Consider the following 7250-nt stretch of genomic DNA (forward strand, 5'->3'; position numbering starts at 1 on the left):
TTATAGCTCCCTCATTCTCAGAAATCTGTGTTTATTCGTCAGGTTACACTTAGCTGAAAAAGCTCTATATCACATGGCTTCCCTTTGCTACTATCGTTTTTCTCGGAGATTGTACACTCCCCAGTGTTCATGTAGAGAAGGCTGGTCGTAATTTAGCTCCTTCTTTGAGAGAGGGTAAACTGAAGTTCATGGAGATTTTAAGTTCACCGCTAAACCTTAAACATAACTAAAAGTCGGTAGCATATTTTGGTTATAATGGGGAGTATAGTGATTAGAAGAAACCGGAATCTGACGCTTTTGTTTAACTGATGCATCAACTACTCAGTGAATGATACCAGATTCAGTGTCATACTGGGAGAATTCCTGAACTCTGTCTCTTGCCATATCTCTCTAGCCTACTGTTGAGTCTTTCGTTCATTATACAACAAACATAACATTGAGGAACCTCACAGGCTTTGCAGGGTCCAAATAACCATGTTTGCTAAATATATAGAACATGCAAGAGCAGGCTACCTATACACTGCCCTGACTGGTTTCTGGTGGCTTCTAAAAGTACAGGACACAATAAGTGCCACTAGAGGGCTCACAAATTATTTAAAGAAGTGGTTTTCTTTAGGCTGCATACCCCTTTCCAAATAATGTAGTCTATCACATACCCCCATCTGAGATAGGGTCATAATATACCTATGATTAGATTGCCAAGTCTTACTAAATAAAATGTGTTGTCTGCCATTACAGGATTTTTTTCATGTACTCCCTAATGAGAACTCACCTACCTGTAGGGGTACACGTACCCCAGTTTGAAAACCACTGATTTAATGGGACACTACCCTATAGAAATACGCTATACCTACTTCTTGTTAAGTATCTTTAGGGCCCACAAGATGGACTATGCCACAGAGAGTATCATATTGTATTTTGACCCAAAGAATGGCTTTTTTATAACCTAATCTTCTAGATATGGTGCGAGTGTAGATAAATGTTCCTCTCCATGGAAATCTTTAGTAAAAGGTGAAAGATTTATACGATCTGAAGAGACTACAAAGTGGCTGAATCTTTGCAATAGGAGGTTAATCTCCCTGGAGGAAAGCTGGGCAGGTGGGAACCTGTTAGAAAACTCTCTCCTCAGGAGAAGAAGGGAGACGTAGTTTAAACATCGGCCATCTTTTGTGGAAGAGCATGCTATATTGTTCCATTCCTATATATCAATCTAGCACACAGCACAAGAGTAAGAGGATTCTGCATTTGGTATCGAGGACAATCTTCTAGTATTTTAACTGTTTTATTGTTGGTCATGAGGAAGAATTAAACGGAGAAAGAGAGATTAACACTCATGATGTGAAGTACATGCCTAGCATAAATACTCACTAAAGCTAAAATGAAATATGATGGCATTGGAAGCAGAGAACAATTGCCTTTATGAAGTGTCATCTAAATAAAAGAATGCATTTCACACAGGGTACTAATCTGCTCAGTGATTGTATTTAGTCTGCCAAATCATAGTTTCAAAACAAAACAAAACAAAACTAGAGAGGCTAAAGAATTTTCAAACTGAAAGAGCAGTGCTGCAGATGTGACTTGTAATTATCTTGTTGTTATGTATTCTGCTGGAATTTCACTGCATTGAAATGTATTTCTAAAGATCTGAAAGGGTTGCAATCACATCTGGATGTTATTTTGTTGCATAATGGATTAGTAAATAGTATTACTGAAGATGAGAAATGATGCTCTGCATATCTTTTATCTGTACATCCCATACTTGGGGTAGTGTGAAAAACAATGTTACCTGATTAGTGATCATCCAGGTTCTTATATCAGATTTAGAGTAAAGTTCTGAAGCCAACAGTGAGGGTAGGACTGTCAAGATGTATGAATATTATCCAATCTTTGTTCTATAATGTTTTGTAAATTAAAGATAAGTTGAGCTGACGGAAACCCATCTAGTTAGTGAGCAAGAATAATTCTTGTTTTGAAAGATGTTTTGTAGCCTGTGTAGTCACATAATTAAAAACAATGGAGACTTTGTAAATAAGAGCAAAGTTGAGAAGAAAGAAATATGGAAATACTAGGTTAGCAGAAACCTTTCCTGTAGAAGTGTCAATGTATCCAAGCCAAACATCATTGACTCAAGAGATGGGAAATATAATGCACAAACTGCAGTGAGTCAGTTGCCTAAACACCTAGGGCCAAATCCTCAGATGGCGTAAATCAGCACAGTTCCACTGGAGCTACGCCTACTGAGAATCTGGCCCCCTATACTTTAGCAGGTCATAGATATTTAATCTTACTTGCAGAAATACCAAAAATATGGCACCACAATATTGTACTGTATTACCTCCAGTCCTTGGTGCACCTAATTAAGTAAAAATAATAGAAGTGCTGGCCATTTCTGACACCTTTGCTGTTCCATTCATGGGTGAGCTTTGTTTTCAGAAATGAGATCAGAGATGGAGGAAATAGGTAGTTTCACCATTGTGACCAAAAAAACTCCCAATGATTGGGATATTGTCATTGTAATGTTTATCCGCACCTCTCCCTCACAACATGACAATACCCTTAGCTACCAGTGCAAAGATATACTATTGTGTCCAAAACGGAAAGGGAAGCACCCTTCATAATACTCCGTAATATTCATTTCTTTAACTTCCTATTGTCAGAAATCAGTTTGAAAAGAGGGTTGCCTCCAGGATTGTCCTGGAGTGCCCGGGAATTAAAGATGAATCTTTAATTAAAGATTATGTCATGTGCTGAATCCTCCAGGAATACATCCAACCAAAATTGGCAACCCTAGTTGGAAGAGTTTGTTCCAGTCTTTGCCTGCTGTAATTTATAACTAATGAGGGTGGTACAGGCTATACAGAAACTTAGAGAAATTAGAGAAAAGCAAAAATACAGCAATCTGTTAAAAAGCAACCTGTCAAGCGCAGCCTTGGCTAAAGCAGGAGAAACTCCATTGGCTTCAGTTAATTCCATCCCATATTTTTTATTTCTTTACAGTTATTTTACCACACAGTTGGAAGGTTGACATTCTTCTCTCTGATCTACCAAGTAGCTCTTGGCTCTCACATACTTCTTTTCTATGCTGTCTAAACTTCCATTGCGAGAGCAGAGTAGCAGAGTTCAGGTTCACCATATGGATCTGAGAGGAGAATTTTGCTCTCATTTTTTCACCAGCGCGCCTTGAAGATCAATACTGACATAGAAGCAAAGGGCACAGCAATTCTTGCAGATATTGTAAATCGTAGAGATATTCAGTGTAATGAATATATGACCTTTTCACAAACACGTCTTGGCTCTGGAGAGGTGTCATGTCTGCAGCATGCACAGGGAGTCTTGGTCTAGACATGTGTTACAAGCAACAGATCTACAAAAATCGTCCTAATTGACCATGTTGAAAAACGAGATTTTTGGAAGGAAGGGGAGAAAAGGATGATGGAAAAAGAAAGGGCAGGAACAGAATACTGATTTAGCAAAAATGTCTGAACAATATGAAACGTACACAATTTAAAAAAATGTATATAACTCAAATCCTGAGGTAGCTAAGGTAATCTAATAATAATGACACCTAGCTCATATACAGCTCTTTTCATCAATACATCTCAAAGTTCTTTACATATAGGCCAAGATTCTATATAAATATTTTTAAGTATGAGTCCTTAAAGAGACTGGTTATGTATTCTGATTCTAATGCAGAAGCAGACACCATCAGTGGAAACTCTGTGCATACGTCATTAGCAAGCCTATGAGGTAAATTTTATGCAAACAAAATAATTGTTTGCATGACTCAGTAGCTGGTGTTCTTGCTATCGCCTTCCAACATTTATTCAGAACCCACTTTCAGTGCAGCTGAGACTATACCAGATACTGAGGCATGCAAACAAGTCCTTTGTTTATATAAAATCGAACTTGTTGGCCAATTGGTTTGATGTGACCAGGGTATTCATTGACGGTGTTGACATGTGTATTAGTATTAAAATCAAAATATATAGCAAATCTGACTGACAATTGATTCTGAATTATGAGAATGCCAGTGACTACTCTTACAGATAAACATGGGGATATTTCATTCAGAAGGCAGAGGTTTTGCTGAAGCTATCCAGGCTGATATAGCTGCTGTGTCACTGATAGTGAGGAATAATCAGTTATCAGTTCCAGGACTACAACACATCACTGAAAGGGAATCCTCTCATCTTGTCCCTAGTAACGTCTAATAGCCCTGACTTTCTTTAAAGGAAAATGGCTAAACAAAAAATCAGGTATGTCTTCAATTTATTGACGGTGTTATATCTGGAAAAAAAAACAGTTTGCTCTTCATAGTGCTAAGGTCCACAGCTCGGTTACAGTGGGTGCTTCAACCTGCTTGCAGTTTGGGGGCAGAGCCAGACCAACTCAGTCACTGTTAGCTGGGCAATGCCACGCCTTGTTAAGTTCCCTGCAGCTTTTTCTGTCTCCCGAACAGCCACAGCCTCCCTGGTAGCTTTTCCGAGGCAAATTCCAGACTTTATTTCAAATTTGTGACTAACATTTTGGTGCAATAATGTGTCCTGTTTGAAACGGGACTACATTAATGTGAACTTGGTACCTCTGAGTTTGTGCCAGCAGGGTCTACACTGGGCAGTCAGAGTTCAACACATTAGAGTACTCCACAATTCACAGACCCATAGTCTGGACTGCGGCACCGTATAGACAAGCCCCTGGTCATAGCTTTCCTACTGATTTACTCTCTGGCCTTTAGCAAGCTGCCGAGCTTTTCTGTGCCTCAGTTTCTCCATCAGTAGAATGGGGATAATAAAGTACTTTGAGGGCTAGATGCAGAAAGCTCTATATAAGTAATAAGTATTAAGTGTCTTTATTATTATTCTCAGAGGCTAATGGCTAAGTTCAGGGCCCGCTGAGACCAATGGGATTTTGCTATTGATTTCAAAAGGTTCAATGTTTGGCTCCTAATGTTTGTCATTAGTGAATATTGATCTTCCTAAGTTCTAACTAGCTAGTGAAAAGCATGCTTTGTCATGTGTGTCAAGCCTAGACAGTTTTCATCCATTTATCATCTTGCAAAAACCTAAAGTCTCCTGCAGTCTCACTCAGTAGCATGTTATTTACTACACTTCCACCCAGTCGTCTCATTTGTGAGCAGATGGGATTTCCCTGATTTGTGTTGTTTTTATTATTTGACAAATGTTTTGGGGTGTAAATTTGCAACCTGCGTCTACTATCCAGGGGGCTGGAAAACTCTAGCAATGCTGAAGGGTAGGCTAGGATGATATAGAGCATTGATCTCACTGATCCCATTGATAACCTGCTTCCAGGGCTGTAGGATTTTATCAACTTTAACTCAGCAGGAACATTTCAATTATGTTGGTGGCAATAAAGGGTCATGATGGCTGAGGTTTCACTAGTATTTCACTATAGAGAGCAAGAAAGGTCTGAAAGCATTTGTTTTATAACAGCCACTGTGACAGAGGCAGCAGTGTTAGTGTTTCACAGCAGCAGACTGCCATTCTTGGTTTCAGGTGCCAAATCTATTACTGACTCACTGTGTGACCATAGGCAAGTTATTTAACCTCTCTATACCTCATGTGAGAAATGAGTAAAATAATTCTTACTATCTTATGGATAATGCAGATAGCTTGTTTTAATGTTTATACGTCTCAGAACTTCTTGGTCGTGGAAGCGCTACAATACAGTGACTTCTGGTTGTTTTGCTGACCAGAGGTGTTGGTGGTTTGGATAAGCATGTGAACGTCTCAGTGTTTGGCTAAACTTAGAAGTAGGAGAACAAACTTGCAGTAGTAGTGGCAGGGACTAAATGCTCCAATTGGACTTTTCAAACTTTCGGGCCTTATTCTGATCTTTGAAGCCTCCAGGGGCTTGGTGTATATGTAGAAAAACCAACCATTTTTTGAGCTTTGCCCATCACTAGTTTGAATACTCAGTGGCATTTCTGAGAAATTATCTTGTCAACCTTCCTTTGGGTTTATGCAACACTTACTAAACTGTAAAATGTGTTAGAAGGTAAAACTGAATCAGTGAGTGGGTCAGATACTAGTTTTGGATATTGTTGTTCATGTGCTCTCCAAACCATTTTGCAGGAATGCATGAGTCTGCACAAAGGCTGATGCAATCTTCTGTCAGGCCAGAATTCTAGATGAGAGTTGTTTCTTCCTGCTTTTGAGATGAGCATGCTTCTTAAACCTTGGAGTAGGCCTTTCCATTGCAAGATAATGTAAATGAATTGAATTGGGTATGCATCAAGGCATAAAGCACATAAAAGTAACTCCAACTCTATGTAGTTCAACTCACATTACCTCAGATATTAACTAACCGGAATGAAGAAGTGGTTTTACATCACATGTATTGGTAGGCGTGCTTTGAAACCCATTGACTTTGGATGTTGAATGTTTCATTTTAGAAAATAGTTTCAACAGTATATTATGATACTATTTGTACAAAATGTGCTTGTGCTTAATGTTTCCCCATTTTCAAACTGCTAGTTTTATATTCAATAAAGGGCAAACTGCCATCAAATATATTTCCAGCTCATATAATCTGGGTCTTAAAACTGTAATGACACAAGAAGTTAACACATAAGTGACATGGTTCAAAATGAATGAATTAACAAATACAGCTAGAACAGTTAAACAACTTTGTGGCAATGTGAATTAATAGGTAGAAATGTGAGCAGCACATTTTGACACATTTACTGACTTTTTCAAATGCACAGTTAAATGCGACAGGGCCATTTTTGTGTGTGGTAGTCAGTGGGTCAAATTCTGAAGGTGAGCTAGTGTAAATTAGCCCTTGATATACTCAGAATCCCTTATTTATAAATTTACAAAATGGAGACTTCTTTATCTTACACCTTCATAAATGTTCTTCTTTCTCCTCGGGCTGTGTGATACACCAATGTAGATATCGTTACACACCACCAGTATGGATGTCAGTAAATCTGAGGAGTTTAACCGAACACTGGCTTTCTACTACCTTACTATGCTTCTCTCTGCCACTTCTAATCTAATCTATATCTAGGTTGCTTTCCGTGATTAAATGTTCTTTTGATCAGAAGTAGCATCATGTATAAATACAGCTAGGACTGAGCTAGCCATTAAATCCATACCCAGAATGACTATAAGTGAATAAGGACTTCTACATAGTTTTGACATCTCAAACAAATATACTGGACCACTGAATGATCGAGATGCTAAAGGAGCACTCAAGGACAATAAGGCCATTGTGGAGAAACTAAATGA

The 7250-nt window shown here is 38.6% G+C and overlaps 1 non-coding gene across 1 annotated transcript; it reads right to left on the bottom strand.

Annotated features, from left to right (window-relative positions):
* Positions 1–932: 932 nt before the first annotated feature.
* LOC112059072 (U5 spliceosomal RNA) lies at positions 933–1044 on the bottom strand. The gene has a single exon (XR_002888281.2). It is a non-coding gene; the product is annotated as a U5 spliceosomal RNA (small nuclear RNA).
* Between the last annotated feature and the right edge of the window lie 6206 nt (positions 1045–7250).

The sequence above is a fragment of the Chrysemys picta genome, chromosome 10, assembly GCF_011386835.1.
Source record: "Chrysemys picta bellii isolate R12L10 chromosome 10, ASM1138683v2, whole genome shotgun sequence".
Lineage (NCBI taxonomy): Eukaryota > Metazoa > Chordata > Testudines > Emydidae > Chrysemys > Chrysemys picta.